Here is a 19,400-nt window from a genome sequence, read left to right on the forward strand (position 1 = left end):
AAACATTTATTTTGCCAGTATAGTTTATATCGCTTCCCTGAAGAAAAAAGCTATACTGGCAAAGTAATTATTTTGCTGGTATAACTGTCATAGCTATGTTGGTTGGAGGTCTGTGTAATTTTTTTCACACTCTTGACATAGCTGTGCCAGCAAAACTTTTAAGTCTAGACCAGGGTTCAGCAACCTTTCAGCAGTGGTGTGCCTAGTCTTCATTTATTCACTTTAATTTACGGTCTCGTGTACCAGTAATACATTTTAATGTTTTTAGAAGGTCTCTTTCTATAAGTCTATAATATATAACTAAACTATTGTTGTATGTAAAGTAAATAAGGTTTTTTAAAAATGTTTAAGAAGCTTCATTTAAAATTAAATTAAAATGCAGAGGCCCCGATCGGTGGCCAGGACCAGGGCAGTTTGAGTGCCACTGAAAATCAGCTTGCGTGCCACCTTCGGCACGCATGCCATAGGTTGCCTACCCCGGGTCTAGACCATGCCTAGAAAGCCTACAGAAAAATTCTACTGGGAAACAACCTGATAAAAGCAAAACCCTGGTCTGAGGAACTAAAGCTGAGAAGCTTGCAGCTCACCAGACAAGTTGCTGATCTGCTCTTAAACCTTCTAGGTGCAGTGACAGCTCACCCTGGCCAATTTGAAGGCTGAAAATGAGAACTAGTCCCTGCCTCAGTTTTCTTGTAAATTCTATCAAATGTCAGCAGAGAGAGAAAATTTGCATGCCCCACTTCTTTACTAGATTCCTCCTCTAGCTTCAGTCATTCAGACCCATTCTGCACAGAGCTAATTATATATGTCTAGAAAAAAATTTGACAACCAGCTTTTCTTTGAGGCACCAGTTCTAAGATCTAGATTTCCCTTGGTCCATTTTCAGGTAATGTTATTCAAAGGAGAGGGGCAGGAAAGACCAGGGGAAATGCCCATATTTCAGAATGGTGTAATGGGACATATATACAGGGAGTTATTGGCTGGGGACCAAAACTGATCTTAACATGAAGCTTGCAGAGAAGTGAAGCAAGATTGAGAGAAGATTCTCTATCCACTGTGAAGTGATGCAGACACGCCACATCTTGGAGCGAGGAAGAGACCACACCTGGGATCAGGGGCAGCTCCAGGCACCAGCACGCCAAGCGCATGCTTGTGGCGGCAAGCCGCGGGGGGCACTCTGCCAGTCGCCGCGAGGGCGGCAGGCAGGTTGCCTTTGGCGGCATGCCTGCGGAGGGTCCCCTGCTCCCGCGGCTTCGGCGGACCTCCCACAGGGGTGCCGCCGAATCCGCAGGACCGGGGACCTCCCACAGGCAAGCCACCGAAGGCAGCCTGCCTGCCGTGCTTGGGATGGCAAAATACCTAGAGCCGCCCCTGCCTGGGATCCTGCACTTGTCCTTTGTGACCCTCAATCCTAGAGGGTTCACACTTGTGCTCTGGGGACTAATATTTCCTTTCCACATGGATCTGGGGAAACGCCACCTCAGTCCCAGAAAGATGTTCACAAATTGGCGAGAGGTCAGAGAAGAGCAAAAAGTTGAATATTAGGAATAATTGCTTGACAGTGAGGTGCAAGGGAAATGGCAGGGTCCAATCCTGCTCTGCTCCCTGTGGAAACAGTGCGAAATGAAGCAGATGGCATTCAAACTTATTGGTACTTTTCATCTGCAAAACTCTTTAGAAACAAGCAAATTAACCATTTCCCCCCCCCCCCCAAATCCTGGAAGGTAGGAGAGACCACTGTCATGATCATTGCCTCCCAAAGGCCTTCTGCAGCCCAGCACTATACAAGAAGAGAAAGGAGAGGAAGAATTACAATGAAATATCAAAGATAACACAGCATCCTCTGGATTCCTCAGAGTGCCCCAGCACAACTCCTTGGTATGAATCTCTAATTGTCACTAATTCCTCTGGACAGGGAGATGGCCCAACCTACCATTGGCATTTAAGAAATGATAGAAAATAAACAGAAAAGTTATCCCAGGGAAGCAGAGACACAGGGAGGCCAAGTGAATTGCCCAAGGCCATCTGGTGAGTGAGCGGCTGAGCCAGGACTAGAACACAGGAGTTCCTGCCTCCGACTCCCAAACCTAGATTTCTCTTTATCAAACAGGCCTGTTGCCTCTTTAATTTCCACAAAACTGGGCAACTTCTGGTGTCCTGGGGGTAAGAAATAGAAGAAAACAGAAGAGAGGGATGGGGAGTAAAAGAGGGTGACAGTAATGCTTATTGTACAATAATGTACTTGGGTTTTTTCGTTAAGTCATCCTCCCTCTATCTCTTCTGTCTGTTTCATCAACTTGTTGCATCTTGCCATAACCTAGATCAGTGGTTTTCAAACCATGGGTCGCGACCCACAAATGGGTCATGGAATGGAAGGGACTGGGTCACGGCGGCTCTGATCAGCACCACTGACCGGGCTGTTAAAAGTCTTGTTGACGGTGCTGCCCGGCTGAGGCAGGCTACGACACTGCACTGTGCCCCGGAAGCAGCCAGTAGCAGGTCTGGCTCCTAGCCGGGGAAGGCCAAGGGGTTCCGCGTGCTGCCCCCGGCCCGAGCACTGGCTCCGCACCCCCAATGGCCGATGCCTGCAGGCAAGAGCCGCGCAGAGCCACTTGTGTACCTCCGCCAAGGAGCCGGACCTGCTGCTGGCCACTTTCGGCACACAGCGCGGTCCGTGGTGCCAGGAGAGACGGGAAGCTTACCTCTGTACCCAGGCTGTGCCGCTGCCTGGGAACCGCCGGAGGTAATCCTACACCCCAATCCTCTGCCCCAGCCCTGAGCCACCCCCCTCCCCCAGCCTGGAGCCCCCTCCAACAACCCAAACCCCTCATCTCCGGCCCCACCCCAGAGCCTGCACTCCCAGCCCTGAACCCCTCCCACACTCCAACCCCCTGCCATAGCCCTGAGAGCATCCCAAACCCCTCATCCCTGGCCCCACCCCAGAGCCTGCCCCCCCAGCCCAGAGCCCTGGCCCAGCCCAGAGCCCCCTCCCACACCCTGAACCTCTCATTCCCGGCCCCATCCTGCAGCCCTCACCCCCACACCCTAACCCTCTGCCCCAGCCCTGAGCCCCTCCCACACCCCAAACCCCTCAACCCCAGCTCCGTTGGGTCACAGGCATCAACAATTTTCTTTAACTGGGTCATCAGAAAAAAAGTTTGAAAACTACTAACCTAGACTGCATGCTCTTTGGAGCATGGACTCTTTACAGTGTGTCTGTATAGCCCCTAACACAATGGGGCCCTGCCGGTTCTGTTGCAATACAAATAAATAAATTATAATAATAATAATAAAGGAGGAATGAGATTTGGTATTGGGTTGAGAAATGGGCAGGAAAATCATGAAGATTCCAAAGACCAGCAGGGAAATGTTTTTATTCCCATTAATAGCAATAACACCCTGTCTGCATACAGTGGCCAGGAAGGAAGGATGATACCATAGTAACATGGCCTACATAAAAACATAAATTAGATAGATACTGGGACTGGGGTCTTAATTCACTAGATAGTCACATCAAAAGAAATTAGCTCAACTATCGCTATTGCATATCTCAGTCTAGTCCCCATATGTCAAAAAAAAAACAACACAAATATTTTGGCAGGATTTACTGTCTTTACACTTAAGATAATGGCACAGTAGAGTCAAGACTGAGGTGCAGCAGTAAAGCTGGACTGGGGAACCCTGAACTGGATTATCAGGTGGTACCAGGAAGTATTTAGGGGTATCAACAGAAATGTGAAGGTGCAGGGGAAAGGACTGGAATAGTGGATGGGGTTCACAGCATGTCAGGGAGCAAGGACTTTAGGAGCTCTGTGTGAAGGAAGCCTGCGCAATATTTAGCCATATTTTGCCTGGCTCTAGTCAGCATGACCATCGCATTTCTGCTATATAGGCCAAATTCAATTAAACACTGAAGAAAAGAAGAAACTATGTGTTGCAACAGCTTGCAAGGAAACTGAAAATCTTCTGTAAAGCTGCAAAATGAAAAATAATGGGTGGGGTGGGTTAAAAAGTCTGTGCAAATGAGAGAGGATCTATGTGACAGCAAGAGAGCGTGTGAGAGGGCGTGCGACAGTCTGTGCAACAGAGTGTGTGTGTAGATCTAATTCCCTCTGAGGCATTAGTCCAAACGTGGAGTTGAACTTTCTGCAGACTTTGTCCTGCCAAGCATTGTCCCTTCTCACAGCCTCTGACATCACCACAAATGCTCAGCTGGAAAACAGTCCTGGAGTCAGGCACAGTCTGCTGGTTCTGGGCCAGCCAGTGAAACGGCTGCTCTCAGGGCACACCCACCAGATGAGACGCAAGAGCCTCCCATTTCAACAGGATGTCTCCAAATACTCAGTAGATTTAGGTGCCTCCAAAGGCCCCATCCCTAACACAGTCCAATCCAGCATGGGCTACAGGGTCAATAACATTACACGTATCAGTCCTTCTGGAATTCCAGCCGAAATGAGCTCAAATCTCACATTTACATATTAGCGGAAGAACTGAGCTGAGAATCAAATAAACTAAGAACAACTACATCATGGGATCAAAGCAACAGGGAAATTTACTTGTATTTAGGTTTAAAAAAATGTTTTTTCTTTGAGTAATAAGGTCCAGAGATACATTACAATGGGTTCTTAAGCCTGCTTGCGGCTAGGGAGCAGAACCAAACCTGTCCATCACACGCAGCAGAGGAATGCCCCGCTGCCTGAACTTCCCTTCAGTTGAGACAACTTCCACCGCCAGGATAATGCAGTTCTGTTTTCCTAAAGCACAGATTGTGCTAAACATATTTCGAAGGGGGAAAAAAAAAAGTTTCCCCTAATGAAATAAATTTGAATCTTTGAATGCCAAGTCTCTGTATGATCCTTTTGTATTCTGAGTGGACTGGTTCTGTGGAACTTATTACTTGAAGAAAGGAAATTTGCAGATAAGTACAAATAAATTTTCCTATTCTTCATCCTGCTAAGGTCCACAGATTCATTGCAATGGGATTTTTACAGCAGTATGCCTCCAGAGTAGGAAGTGAGATCATCCTTTAAATATAGATATCCATAATATATATATATTATATTATCCTCTATTTTTCTGCTGAAAATTAACAAAGGTTAAAGTCTGAATGTCCAATATATAGCGTTTTAGAGAGTGTATGTCTTGATGGCCACGTGGCTACCTAGCAGATCTCATTACAGGAGACAGGGCCAGCTCTTGGTTTTTTTGCCACCCCAAGCAAAAAAAAAAAAAAAAACTGGAGTGCCACCGCCGAAGCAGAGGTGCCGCCCCAAAGGGCTGGAATGCTGCCCCTTCAGAAGTGCCGCCCCAAGCACATGTTGGGACGCTGGTGCCTAGAGCCGGCCCTGACGGGAGACATAACTTCTCTGGCCTGAGATTGCCAATGTTCCTAAAGACTGGATTTGATGCTTAACAGAAGGAAAAATATTTCTTGAATTTTACTTAGAAATGAATTTTACTTAGAAATGAATGCTAGAACAGTTGTAAAGGCTACTTGTCTGAATTAAAGGCACAATACTGGATCCCACCAAAGAAAGCTATCTACTTCTAAAACTCATCTGATTGGCAATAATAGCTATTAGGAAATCTATTTAATGTATAGGAAGTGTGATGTGATATATCTGCCACAGGGATTCCATTTGGGTAAGACTGCAAGGACCAGAATGAGGTTCCAGAGTCAGGCTCTAGTTTACCCTAAGAAGGCATTTAACATAACAATTTGTACAAAACTTCCTTTTCTTGACCATACTGAGAACATTATAGTTCAGAGACTTGATCATTTGCTTGGGCACTCTCATACAACCACATTACAACACTTCTGGAGGAAATTCAAGGTTATGCTTCACTGGCTTAATGTGGCAATTAAACCACACATTTTACTTCAACCACTATACTGTACTAAGTTCTATGGACTCCAGAAAAACATCAACAAGTAGGAGTAATCACTTCATCCAAGTATCCATTTTGAACCTAACTGGTTCTGTTTGGAGGATTGGTTTTTGCAATTGCAGACCTCCTCTGGGAGATGGACACATCAGAAGGTAGCCATTTCCTCACAAATTGAAAGTCTAGCATCAATCGGGGTCTAACTCCAGATAAAGCTCCTTGAGAGTCTCGCAGATAGCTCTGGAACAAGAGCAGCTACTGACCTCACCCCAGTACTCTGGATTTGTTCCAGCTAGGGTTGGGCATTTCACAGGTCCAAAAATAACTGGTGAATTTACTGGTCAAATATTGGTCAAAGATTGCCAAATAATATCAAAAATGGTCAAATATTTTAAAGAACTAATTTATTAGAATGGTAACAATAGTAACAAAAAAAGTAAGATTTTATTGTCTCCAGTAGGCCTAGCTATAGATATTTATGCCGAATTACCACTAAAAAAAAGTTTCTTAACTGAGTTATTTAAACTTAGAAAAATGTAAAACACAATCTTAAAAATGTAGGGCTGGAAGTGACCTCAAGAGGTCATCTAGTCCACAGCCCCTTGCACCAAGACAGGACCACATATACTAGACCATCCCTGACAGGTATTTGTCTAACCTGTTCTTAAACACCTCCAATGATCGGGATTCCACAACCTCCCCTGGAAGCCTATTTCAGAGCTTTACTATCCTCATAATTAGAAAGGTTTTCCTAATAGCCACCATAAATCTCCCTTGCTGCAGCTTAAGCTCATTACTTCTAGTCCCATCTTCAGTTGACTTGGAAAACAGTTGATCAGAATCCTCTTTATAACAGCCCTCAACATAATTGTAAACTGTTATCAGGGGCCCCCTTAATTTTCTTTTCTCAAGACTAAACATGCCAAGTTTTTTTTTTAAACTTTTCCTCATGGTCAGGTTTTCTAAACCTTCTATCACTTTTTGTTGCTCTCCTTTGATCGCTCTAATTTGTCCACATCTTTCTTAACGTATGGAGCCCAAAACTGAGAACAGTACAAATGAGGCCTCACAATGCCAAGTAGACAGGGATAATTATCTACCATTTCTTACATACAACACTCCAGTTCATACACCCAGAATATTAGTCTTTTTAGCAACTACATCACACTGCTGACTCACAAAATTTCTGATCCACTATAACCCCCTGATCCTTTTCAGCAGTACTACTGCCTAGCTAGTTATTCCCCATTTGATTTCTCCTTCCTAACTGTAGTGCTTTGCACTTATCTTTACTGAATTTCATCTTGTGGATTTCAGACCAATTTTCCAATTTGAGAAGATAATTATGAATTCTAATCCTGTCCTACAAAGTGCTAGCAACCCTCCCAGTCTGGCATCATATGCAAATTTTACAAGCATACTCTCCACTCCATTAGCCGAGACATTAATGAAAAAATTGAAGTGTCGGACCAAGAACAGACCCTTGCAGACCCCACTAGATGTGTCCCCCCAGTTTGATGGCGAACCATTAATAACTACTCTTTGAGTGCAGTCTTTCAACCAATTTTCCAACCACCTTATAGTAATTTCATCTAGAGCACATATTGCCTCACATTTCTTATGAGAACGCCTTGAGGGACAGTATCAAAAGCCTTACCAGAATCAAGATCAATCACATCTACAGCTTCCCCTCATCCACTAGGCCAGGAACCCTGTCAAAGAAGAAAATTAGGTTGGTTTGACAAGACATTCTTCAATTAAATGAAGTTCTAAAAAAATTAAAGAATGGCAACAAGATGCAACCAAAAAGGTAGGCCACTACCTAAATCTGGGCATTTTTGCTGGAATATTTGACCAAAGACAAATGATAAGTGGTCAATTTTGACATTATTTGACCAGGCAATTGGCTGGGTTGCCAAGCTTAGTTCCGGCTACCACTTGTAAAATAGTATTCTCCCTCTTGTTGTACTCCAAGGACGGCTTCATTTTGCCATAGGATTTGTATTCTTTTCTACAGCCTCTGGCAGGAGAAAGGAAAAAATTGATTTATAATCCTATTATTCTGAATAGTTTCAGCTTTCCATAAAGTTTCCCACTGTATCACTAAGAGAGCTGGAAACTGATCTGCCCATGCCCATGATGAAGGCCCCACATGTGTGCATGAAACTAATTTGTGTCTCACTATCTTTTTCAGAGAGAAGCCCATAGACTATGGGATTTTTAGGTTGATGGGGATCATATTTGCAATACTAACCATCCATGTTAGCACTGACTGTGAAAGCATGTAGAGAATGTCAAATACATTTCACACCTTTATTTTTATTGTGCTTGAGCTGCTGTTGACAGAGACCTTTCATGCCCATGGGAGGGGGCTAAGGTGATGCCTGCCTGGAGTCAGCTGCCTGTGAAGGGCCTGTATAGTGAGGACATTCTTTCAGGTAAAAATCTCCTCAATTAGAAATGCTGAGTCCCTGGCCACCACAGAATATAGCCACACTTATCTTTGGCAGTGATACCAGATTAAACTTGGACTGGAGCACACTAAGGAACCATCTGGCCTTATTAAATGGAGATGAGCGGACTAGAAAGAAACACATGATGGGCCAAGATGTTCCTTACTGCCTGCTTGTTCTTCCATATCTGGGCTCTTCCCTCACCTTTCATCACTCCATGGCCAGCTGCTAAGGGGAGGAGATGGGGACAAGGACAAGGCATGGCAACCTGTCGCAGCTGCGGCTAAGAACAATAACCGGGACGTTGAAATGTTGCAATCCACAGTGGCAGCCAAAGACAACAGCCAAATGGTTAGGGCATTGTGACCCGCAGCAGCAGCCTGATCCTTTCTTAATCTTTTAGGTGAGGCAGAAAATCCTCATTCCTCTATTATATCTTCCCTAGGAACACAAGGAGGGTTAAATAGCTATAGCATGCTTAGGGAAGCCCCAGATCTCCTAAGCATAGTCTCACAGGACTCTGTACTCTGCCTGAAAAAGTCTATCCTCTGTTTTGTTTGGTTTAACATACATTTTATTATTTTTATCCCCTAGCTTTCATTCAGAGAACTTGCTTTTCTCTACTAAGGAGAAATAATTCCCTGTGTGTGTGCGTGAGCGCACCCATGGGAATCAAAACAAGGACCCTTCTGTCTCTCTCTGGGAAGATACTGGCCAGGGGCTGAAGAACGGAGTCCCCAGAAAATTTAACCCTCTCTATTGCATGGGATCTACATGGGCCAGATGGATCTGTGTCTCCCATGGAAGTCCACTCGAGGAAATCAGCAGGGATCCCTGGAGGCTTATTACAGAAGTGGCAGCAGAGAAAAGGAACAACTGGATCCAAATGCCTCTTAGCACACTCTCTGGTGTTCATAAAGTAATCAGTTCCAAAGCCAGAAGAGAACACTGTGATCATCTAATCTGACCTCTTGTATCGCACAGATCCCAGAACTTACCAAAATAATTCCTATAAAAACAACCAATCTTGATTTAAAAACTTTCAGTGATGCAGAATTGACCACAACCCTGGGTAAATTGTTCCAAGGGTTAATTACCCTCACAGCTAAAAATGTACACTTTATTTTCAGTCTGAACTCATCTAGCTTCAACTTCCAGCCATTGAATCATGTTATACTTTGCGAGACTGAAGAGCCTATTATTAAATATTTGTTCCTCAGGTAGATGCTTTATAGACTGAAAATAAGTAACCCATTAACCTTTTCTTAACCTCATTGAATCTATCATTAAAAGGCATGTTTTCTAATCCTTTAATCATTCTCATGACACTTCTTTGAGCCCTCTACAATTTATCAACCTCTTCTTGAATTGTGGACACTGAACCAGACACAGTATTCCAACAGTAGTTACACCAGTGCCAAATACAGAGATAAAATAACTTCTCTGCTCCTACTCAAAATTCCCATTTATGCATCCAAGGATCACATTAGCCCTTTTGGTCACAGCGTTGCACTGGGAGCTCACATTCAGCTGATTAACCATCATGAGCCACAAATCTTTTTCAGAGTTATTGCTTCCCAGGATAGTCCCCCATCCTATAAATATGGCCTGCACTCTTGGTTCCTAGAAACACATACAGGTCTGTCGCAACTTACGCGCATTTAACATGCGCAATTTCAACTTTACACTGTACGGCCAGAGTCGGGGGGGCGTGGCCTCAAGCGGAAGAGGCGTGGCCTCAAGATTTAAAGGTCGGGACACCGGCTGTGGCTGGGAGTCCCAGGGCCTTTAAATCACCCAGGGGGCTCCCAGCTGCAGAGGTGGCTGGTAGCCCCTGCGGCGAACTAAAGGGCCCAAGGCTCCAGCCACCGTGGAGCTCCAGGCCCTTTAAATGCCAGCCCCAGCCGGCTGCCAAAGCTGCAGGAGGGATTTAAAGGGCTCCTCTGGGCTCCCCACCGCGGCAGGAAGCCCAGCAGAGCCCTTTAAATCCCGCCCGCAGCTCCGGCGGTGGGGCCGGGGCCAGCATTTAAAGGGCTCCACCAGGCTCCCTGCCACGGCGGGAAGCTCGGTGGAGCCATTTAAATCCCACGCGCAGCTCCGGCGGCTGGGCCGGGGCGGCATTTAAAGGGCTTGGGGATATAATTTTGAGTATACGCAGTTTTCGCTTTACGCCATAACTGTGGAACGGAACCACCGTGTAAGATAAGACTTGCCTGTATTTACATTTAGCTGTATTAAAATGCATATTGCTTGCTTGCACCCAGTTTACTGAGCAACCCAGACCTCTCTGTATCAGTGAATTGTCCTCTTCATTATTTGTAACTCCCCTATTTTTTATGTCATCTGCAAACTTCGTCAGTGATGATTTTAAGTTTTCTTCCAGGTCACTGATAAAGATATTAAACAGTGTAGGGCCAAGAACTGATCCTTCCAGGATCCCAGTAAAAACACACCTGCTCTATGAGGATTCCCCATTTATAATTGTATTTTGAGACCTTTCAGCCAGATTTTAATCCATTTAATGTATGTCATGTTAATTTTACATTGTTCTTTTTTTTTTAATTAAAATGTTGTGCAACACCTTAAGAAGTCTAAGTGTATTATATTAACACTATTACCTTTGTATCAGAGGGGTAGTCGTGTTAGTTTGGATCTGTAAAAGCAGCAAAGAGTCTTGTGGCACCTTATAGACTAACAGACGTATTGGAGCATGAGCTTTTGTGGGTGAATACCCACTTCGTCGGATGCACCCACGAAAGCTCATGCTCCAATACATCTGTTAGTCTATAAGGTGCCACAAGACTATTATCTTTATCAACCAAACTTGTAATCTCATCAAAAACATATCAATTTTGAAAAGATCTGTCTTCTATAAACCCATATTGATTGGCATTAATTATATTACCCTCCATTAACTCTTTTTTAATCAAGTCCCATATTAACCACACCATTATCTTGCCTGGAATTGACATCAGATTGACAGGCCTATAATCACCCAGGTGATCCCATTTACCCATTTTAAACATTGGCACATTAGCTTTCTTTCAGTCTTCTGAAACTTCATCAGTGTTCATAGACTTATTGAACATCAACATTAATGATCCAGCAAGCTCTTCACCCAGCTCTTTTAAACTTATTGGATTAAAGTTATCTAGGCCTGCTGATTTAAAAATATCTAATTTTAGTAGCTACTGTTTAACATCCTCCTGAGATACTAGTGCAGTGGGAAGAGTGTCATCTTATGGTATGACATTATCTGTTTTCCCCCCCCAAATATAAAACAGAAATATTTATAGAACGTGTCTGCCTTTTCTGCATTATTATCAATCATTCTACCATTTCCATCTAGTAATGTATCAATACCATAGTTAGGGTTCTTTTGTTCCTAATATATTTAAAAAACTCCTTATTGTCCTTGATTTCGCTGGCCACAGATTTCTCAATGTGTCCCTTTGCTTCCCTTATCAATTTTCTATTATTTCTAGTTTCTTATTTATATTAATTAGTATCGACCCCTTTCTTCCATTTGTTATGTTTTTGGGGCTTTTTTTTATAGCTGCCTTCACTTCTCCTCTAAACCATGTTGTCTTTTTAACCAGTACAGCATTTTTCCTTGATTGAGGGTTTTGGGGCATCTAGTAAGTGAGTGTTCTTGAATAATTCCAAATCATCATTCATAATTTTTCTGATTAAATTATTCCTCTCAGCTGATATGGCTGATAATTTTTTTCAGCTTTGTGTAACTGCCCTTTTTGATGCACCAAGTATATATATTACTGGTTTGGACTTCATTCTGTTTGCACATTATAAATGTAATCAAGTCATGATCGCTTGTACTTAAGCTACCATTAAGCAACCATGTGTTGACAATGTCCATGCTGTGCCCAGTGCCTGAGGGGAAGAGGTGGCTGACCTCAGCAGTCAGGAGTGTGGCTGCTGGTATGGGCTGCAGGTATAGTTTTTGATTTTCTATGTAGTGTGCTGCCCTTCTGGTTCACTCCCCTCTTGGGGATTGCGGAAGGGGAAACTGCTTGCCCCTGGAGCCAGTTTTCATAATTCTATCTGGTTCTTTCCATGCCTGGGGAAGGGGTGCCAAGCCAACTCCACACAGAGTGGGCTGATGAGGGAAGGTGCAATCTGCCTGTAGAGACAGCTGAGCTCCCCAGTGAGACGCTCAATACGGGGATGAAGCAGGAGGCAAAGACACTTCCTTTTGCAGCTGGCTTTTCTTGGCCTCGCTCTCTCTCTGAAGCCTGCAGGGGTACCAGCTGCTGCAAACACTGCAGGAGGGGAAACAGAGCTGAGGGGGAAATCTTCCCAAAAAGCAAATGCAGCTCTGGGACACAGCTGAGAATATTAAGCCAAACTGTTAGTCAGAAATCTGAAATCAAGTCTGGAATTTCCCCTCAGTAAAGCCCTGCAGCTGAGGCACCTGACTGAGCAGCTGGCCACTGGGAAGGCAAAAAAAATGGAGGGAACTTCAGGGACAAGGGCATTCCCCTACTGCCAATGACTGGCAGGTCTGGTTCAGGCTAAAGAACCCACCATCACCAACTTGCAGATCAAAACACAACGAAGAGAAGGTCAAATCTGAGACATTATTTCAAATATAGGTTAAAATGATTTTTCTGACAACATATGACTCAGCCTGCAACTCCCAGTTGTGCAGACAGTCTGTGCCCCACAGAGCTCACAATCAAGGTTATGACAAGATGTAACTGGTGGATGAGACAGACAAATGAGGAATTCGGAGAAGAGGAGGAAAAGGACACAGGAAAGTTAACAAGTTATCATACATGAAGCAGAGGTATCCAGTCCCCACCTGACTGGGCAGGCAGTGAACAGAGATCTCTGCTCTGCTTAATGTGTAACTAGTCAGCCTTACTGATACCTCACCCTTAGACACCACCGCCCCGACGCGTGTGTCTCATCCACATGTTATTTCTGGTCATAATCTAGACTATGAGCTCTTTAGATCAGGGGTCATTTTTTTATACCATGACTGTGCAACACCTAGCACTATGTGTCCCTGATTCTTGATGGTTGCCTGCAATACAAATTAATAATGTCTCCAACTTTTCATTAAAACTAGGGGATTTAATTCCTTTTATTTCACTGGAGCCAAGTCTACACTAAAAAGATAAGTCGATCAAGCTATGTCCCTCAGGGGTGTGAAAAATCCACCCCCCATGAGCAATGTAGTGAAGCTGACCTAACCCCCAGTGTAGACAACACTAGGTCAACAGAAGAATTCTTCTGTCAGCCTAGCTACCACCTCTCAGGGAGGTGGATTAACTATAGTGACAGAAGTCATCGCTGTATTGAGTGGCTACAATGAAGGGCTACTGCAACTGTGCCGCTGTAGCGGTTTAAGTATAGACATTGTCTTAGAATAGAAACAGAAAGGCTCACATTTAGAATAAACGACATTGCAGGGGATTGGAGGGGAACCACTGTTAGAGAGGTTAAAATCAAATCTGAAGATTTTCACCTCTCTGTCACCAGTTATAATCCGGCACAGGTTAGTAATGACTAAAAGCTGTTTCTATTGGATGGCCCCTGTTCGAAATGAGTTGTGGTCTCAGTCAGTTCCTAGTAGGACTGGTGTCCGCGACACAAAAGCGCTACCACAACTGGCCTTATTTGGCACACTCAATAGGGAGGCCAAGGATTGGATAACTCATGGCAGCACCCCTAGATGTGATTCCTACAGGTCAAAGATGAGAAACACTGACAGTAATGTGAGGAAGATGACCTATCACTGCCCCATGCTATACCTGTTGTGGGATTAGAAGGACCTCCATTCCTAATGTATGTCAGTCCAGAACCTCTTACCCGCCCAAATGCACGAGAATAAATTAAAACCACTTAGAGAAACAAAGGAGGATTCAGGCAAGAGTCCAGCTGCCCCCTGCCTCAAACAGAGTATGAATAATGTACAGGAGTACTGCAACCATCATGGAAGATCACTCTGTCACCTTCCCCTACCACTGGAGCTGCAGCATTACACTGAAGCAGGGCAAGGTTGGATCTGTGGGGGCCCAGGTGATGTGATATCCCCCCAAAACATGTACAGACGAGGCAGAGCTTGATCTAAGCATGTCAGAGAGAAACCTTACAGAGTATCTCCTAAAGAAAGATCACAGCCTGGCTCAATGCCCCCCCACCCCCAAGCATTTGCCATTCCTGCATCCTATCACTGAAGACATAAGAAAATGGGTATCTTGCAGCTGGGCAACAGAATTGCACCAAATGGGTGCAAAAAGCATCCCACCCCCTTTTGACACCGTTCTCCTTCCACCTAAGCTGCCTCCCAACCTTACTCACACAGATAGGCCAAGATGGATCACAGTCACATGAAAAGTTCAGCTCATTCTTTATGCCAGAAGACAATATGCCTAGGGAACAGGCCAGAATGGCTTCCTCAGCCACACTGCCCAGCTGCACAGAGGGTCCACAGTCCAAACGTATGCTCAGACAATATATCAGGTGTTTTTCTGAGTCACCTTAAGTCTCCTTATGCCACTACAACAAACCCATCATAATGGCCACCCTAATGAGATTCATGGGAACAGCATACTGTATAGCCAGCGTGGGGTAGGCACAGCCTTGTGAGCCAGAAGAAGAAGGTGCCTGCAAAACCCAAGATTCCCCGGGACAGCATGAAAAGAAAGAAGTTACCAGTAAGCTCTGTCCTGCAGCTCCTCCGTGGCACAGGAACGCCAGCAACCCCGGGATTGGACGTGACCTGCTCAATACGGGAATAACACAGGCCACAGGAGAGGGAGTGACCTGTTCGGCGCAGCCCAATTGGTCCCACGGGGACAGGAATGCCAGGACTCAGGAGAGGGGGCAACCGGGTGAGCACAGCCAGCCCTTAATATTTACTTCTTGGAGCTGCTGCTGAAGTTGCAGTGATGTAATGTGAGCAGCAGCCTCAGAGTCACATGCTTGAGCTTTCCCCGACTCCACCCCCATAGCGTTCCTCCCCCCTCTATCCCCCTGACCTCCACATCCTGGCAGCATGGCCCGCTTGACAACACAAACAGAGAGAACCAGCTCCTCCCACCTGCCCCGCCGCCAGAAAGGCTGGGACCTAGTCGAACTGAGCCAGGGAACAGCAGCAACAAAACCACTGCAGCTACTGAGCTTGAGCTCTGGTCACCATATTTAGCTCCCCTGCAAACATTTGGTTCACCATCTCTGGAGGTCAGGAGCTCAGCACTGAGCCCACTGCTCTCCGCATTGGCCTCTTCCTCTGAGATATGGGGACAGTTAGGAAGCAGAGGGCATGCACGGTGTTTCACCTGGAAAATATTACAGATGTATTTATTTTTACATTTGGGGAGTATTTGATCTCCATTAAAGTAAAAGACCAACAGCATCAGACACAGTGTGGACTGGCACAGAGAAAGCTTCCATTCCCACCCAACTCTCTTGATGGACCCCATTCCTGATCATCAGCACCTCCTGCTATTCCAGATGTGCTCCCCACACCTCTCTCCTGAACACCATCAATCCTGGCCAGCAGCCCCCCTGCTATTCCAGTCCAGGGCTAGGACTCCCTGCACGGAGCTCTACCAATCCCCTTGAGCGCTACCCTGCAGCTCTCCCGGTTGGCTATTCCAGGCCTGGCCTGCCACTCCCTCAATTAGGGTGACCAGATGTCCCAATTTTATAGGAACAGTCCTGATTTTGGGGTCTTTTTCTTATATAGGCTCCTATTACCCCCCCAACCCCCTGTCCCAATTTTTCACACTTGCTGTCTGGTCACCCTACCCTCAATACACCAAGAAACCAGAACACAAAGAAATGTGATTTACTCACTTCTTGCTTCACCTTCATTTTTTGTCTCCAAGATTATCCTTTCCCTGACCTGCTGTCAATCTACTGTGTCTCTCTCTTTCATTATGTTCTATCCCATTCCTCTGCTGGGCTCTCCTCAGCTCTCTTCCCCTTCCTCACCTGGGTCCATCATGTTCTCCCCATCCCTGAAATGAATGAGAAGAAAAGTTGATGAGCCAACCTTGTAGCAGGTAATGCAGGAAGCAGAAGGGGGCTCCTATATATTTACATTCAGATGGATATTTAAAAAAAAAAAAAAGTTCAGCTGAAAATGGATCTCAGAGTTGGGATCAATTGGTCCTTAGTCTAAAAAGGTCTCTGCGGGCAGCAGAGGAGAAGGAAGGCGAAAATGGGACTGTAAGTTTATAAACAGTCTTTAGGAAGATCTGATTAGTTAGAATAAAAGTGCTGAGCATCTCTAGCCACTGCCACCACCTGAACCCCATAGAAACAACAGCTCCTTCCTGATGGCCTCAACAAAATCACCCTCCTTCTACTCTCCAGGCAAGCAGAGGATATCTCCAAGGCCTTGTCAATACAATAAAAGAAAGTTGCACAGGATTAAATGAGTTTTTAAACCATTTTAGTTAAACTGGTACAACCCCTTGTGTAGACACTTATCTCAGTCTAAAGAGTGGCTTATTTCAGTTTAGTTTAACCAATTACTAATTGCCTTAAATTAAAATGAAATAAGCTAGGTTTAAACCAAAATAACAGCCTTTTGCACCAGTTTGATGAAATTGGTTTAACAAAAATCACTCCTTAAGCTAGACTGATACAACTTGCTCAGACAGACAAGTTTCAGAGTCATATTAACCAGAAATGGAAAGACCCCATTAGGACACACCCAGTCCATTCTCTACACCTTCCAAGACTAAGGTGGGATTGCTCACTAGTATGCAGCCTCTCCATAGTTCAGGCTGCAATCAGTCCTGTTTTAGACAATCTATCATTTTAACATGGAAAATTGGTTTGGCTGGAAAATTGTTAGCTTCACCCAGAAGCCAAAGCAAATGCAAACAAACTGCATTTGAGTTACAGGTCAGTAAAAAACAACACTCCAGATTTTAAATTTAGACTTTTGTCTAATGTTTCCTTGAATCCCAATACTGATCAATAAAATTCACATCACACCACAATATAAATACTATTTTTCCACCAGTAATCTCAAAATATAAATGCAACCCAAAACATATCGACAAAGAAACATAAAAAGTGTATGTACACAGCAACAACATAGAGGCCTTGTCTGCAAAGAATTTTTAAGCAACTCTCCCACCATTGGCCTAACACCAGTGAAATGAACAATACTAATATACAGATAATATCTACAGTACAATATTCCATATTAAAAACCTGCAGTAAAAATATTAACATTGTTTGACTAAACACTCTTCTTCTTATGTGGTACCTCCATTACTGGAGGTTTGCAACCATGGTAATCCATTCTGTACAGTTCTCTGTTAATCTCTTTGTGGATGAATACTCCTTTTAATCCACCCAGGATACCACATCATCCATCCACAATCTTCTTTTTCTGCCTTGTGTTCTTTTGCCATCAACTTTCCTTTCCAGTGCCTGTAAACATACATCACCCACTGAGCTTCTTAAAATGTGCTGTGCAAATCAAATCTATCTTTTAATAAGATCTCTAACTAGCAGTTGCTGAGGTCTAATACTTTTTCATTGGTTATAGGATTTAAACATGGTATTTTTCAGAATTATTTTATAACACCATAGCTGGAAGAACTGTAGCTTATTTATTATCCATGTTTGAAGTTAGGTCTCAGCGCATGTTTATCGAGAAGTCAGTTTAATCGAAGGAGCTGAGGTGCTGACTCTTGTGCCTCCAATTTTTTTTCTTTGTAATTGAAATAGTTATTAACTACAAAATTTATAAACAAGTGATTACAAATCCCTTAATCTTTCAGTTACTCAGCTTTCACTCCTTTGGGTGTTGCAATGTCATAATTTTACAAGTTCTCTAGCCAGTAAAGTATTCCAAGCTACATGAGAACAGACATTTTAATATCAAAAGCAAGCAACTCTTTTTTTTTTAATCCAGTCCTTCTTTATAAGTAATAAAAAAGCACACAATCCCAGGTTTGGTTTGGTTATGTTGGGTTTTTTTGGTGAGTCACCTTTAGTAAGGTATAGAATTTTCTAGGTTTCTAGGAAATCTGTACAAGCTCAGCAAAAAAAAAAAAAAAAAGTTTACTGCACATGCTCAGTATAGTAAATCTAAATCAGTTTTCTGACACTCCCAAAGACACTGGTTGTTCTACTGTGAGGGTTGTGCCATGACAAATTTTAACTTTTTAAATAACTGTTAAAAAGTCACAAAAACAATGAGGAGTCTGGTGGCACCTTAAAGACTAACAGATTTATTTGGACATAAACTTTCGTGGATAAAAAAAACACTTCTTCAGATGCATGGAGTGAAAATTACAGATACAGGCATAAATATATATTGGCACATGAAGAGAAGGGAGTTACCTTACAAGTGGAGAACCAGCGCTGAAGACCAATTTAGTCAGGGTGGATGTAGTCCACTCCCAATAATTGATGAGGTGGTGTAAATACCAAGAGAGGGAAAATTGCCTTTGTAGTGAGCCACCCACTCCCAATCCCTATTCAAGCCCAAATTGATGGTAAATAAATCTGTTAGTCTTTAAGGTGCCACCGGACTCCTCATTTTTGTGGATACAGACTAACTCGGCTACCCCTCTTATACTTGTTAAAAAGTCTATTTTTTTAAATAATGGGAAATATATATTCTCACATGCACACTTACTCTCTTGTTCTCAAAAACAACTGAATCATTTTTTGCTCAAATTTTTAAACAGAGACCATGCCTGGGAATTTTCAGCCAAATTGATGAATGCTTCAACAGGTTATGCACAAAGAATGGAATAGGGGATTTTAGGCAACCTTCACCATAGACATCACTACAAATTCCATGTTACTGGAGTCAGTCCAATACTCATGTTAAATTCCTGCTTCCACTCTTGGAGTTAGGAGCATGCTGGATGCTAGCTTTCTAGACTCAACAGACTGTAGTTTATTTGTCTGGAGTTCCGCCAGTACTAGCTGGGTTTTGTCCGCTGGGCTGGGGTAGCCATCAGAGCTGTCAGGCTGGTCTAGGATCCAATGCACTGCACATCCATGCTGGAAGCCTAGCACACTTTTTAGACCTATTCTCTAACTCACTGCGCT

General features: G+C 43.9%; 1 protein-coding gene across 9 annotated transcripts in view; it reads right to left on the reverse strand.

Annotated features, from left to right (window-relative positions):
• The window catches only part of NR1H3 (nuclear receptor subfamily 1 group H member 3), a 58,593-nt gene that overhangs the window by 38,128 nt on the left and 1,065 nt on the right, over positions 1-19,400 (reverse strand). For 3 of the 9 annotated variants that reach the window (XM_045012914.1, XM_045012916.1, XM_045012915.1), the window contains 2 exons: positions 16,167-16,330; positions 7,544-7,598 (listed from right to left, as the gene is read on the reverse strand). The gene's annotated coding sequence lies outside the window, so the exon portion shown is untranslated. Of the gene's footprint in view, positions 1-7,543; positions 7,599-15,020; positions 15,243-16,166; positions 16,331-18,978; positions 19,069-19,400 lie in introns of those variants that run through there. The other 6 variants (XM_045012920.1, XM_045012924.1, XM_045012917.1 and 3 more) reach the window with 5 other exon arrangements.

Source organism: Mauremys mutica, chromosome 4, assembly GCF_020497125.1.
Source record: "Mauremys mutica isolate MM-2020 ecotype Southern chromosome 4, ASM2049712v1, whole genome shotgun sequence".
Taxonomy (NCBI): Eukaryota; Metazoa; Chordata; order Testudines; family Geoemydidae; genus Mauremys; species Mauremys mutica.